Source organism: Mus caroli, chromosome 9 (assembly GCF_900094665.2).
Source record: "Mus caroli chromosome 9, CAROLI_EIJ_v1.1, whole genome shotgun sequence".
NCBI classification, from domain to species: Eukaryota; Metazoa; Chordata; class Mammalia; order Rodentia; family Muridae; genus Mus; species Mus caroli.
In genome coordinates, this window is record NC_034578.1 from 92,222,714 (window position 1) to 92,223,735 (window position 1,022).

Consider the following 1,022-nt stretch of genomic DNA (forward strand, 5'->3'; position numbering starts at 1 on the left):
GGCTCCTGTCTTCAGGTTCCTGCCCTGTTTGAGTTCCTGTCCTGACTTGTTTGGAAACTGTAAGCCAACTAAACTCTTTCCTCCTTAACTTGCTTTTGGCCATGGTGTTTCACTGCAGCAACAGAAACCCTAACTAGGGCNCCACCAGACTGAGTAGTGGTAATAAACTTACATCTGTATAGAAGCAAACAGGTTTTTGTTTGTTTGTTTTAAAGACAAGGGTTTATGCAGCCTGGCTGGCCTTAAAAGCCTGCCTTTACGTCCTAGGTGCTGAGGTTACAAATGTGCATGGACAACATTCAGTTTCTGTGGTACTGCNGATGGCACTCAGGGCTCTGTACATGCAAGCCAAACACTCTACCAACTGAGCTACAANCCAGCTCAAAATCAAGTTTTAAAGTATTCTCCATCCATATGAGTCAAGCATGGTGAATTTTATTCTCCTTTTACAGAAACGAAGCTCAAGGTCATTAAAGTGAACATATGAAAACACCATCAGCCCATTCTACTTCCTCACATGGCTTCTCCCTTGGCACCAACAATGCTGTCTTCCTGAGAGCTGAATGATACATATGGTCAAATGGAAAGAAAGAAGATTAAAATGGGGTAGAGTAGATAAAACAGAAAAAGTACTTAGCTATATTCTGTATTTAAGAAGATTTTTGCACACAATACTTTTTTTTTAGAATTTAATCACAGAGATTGCATAAAAGGTTATGAAGAAATGGAGACATATTTTATTTGCAAAGTATCTGTGGGTATGCTTTTTGTCTTCTTGTTTTAAACTTCTGAGTCTTAGCAGCAAATTATAGCCTGCTTAAGAGACAAAGAATCCTGCCTGGAGTTGTGCCCTTGTGAATGGCTTCACAATCTTTACCACAGTTAATAAGATTATTAAAAAAAAAAAAAAAGAAATGTGAGAGAGAGAGAGAGAGAGGGAGGGGGGGAGAGAGAGAAGATTCTCTTAGAAATAATTTCTAAGTCATAGAGACTTAAGCTTTTTAGAAACTTCAACAATACAT

General features: G+C 38.6%; 1 protein-coding gene across 1 annotated transcript in view; it reads right to left on the minus strand.

The window, feature by feature from the left end:
• Rasa2 (RAS p21 protein activator 2) overlaps positions 1–1,022 on the minus strand; it is a 72,896-nt gene that overhangs the window by 61,039 nt on the left and 10,835 nt on the right. The window lies entirely within an intron of this gene.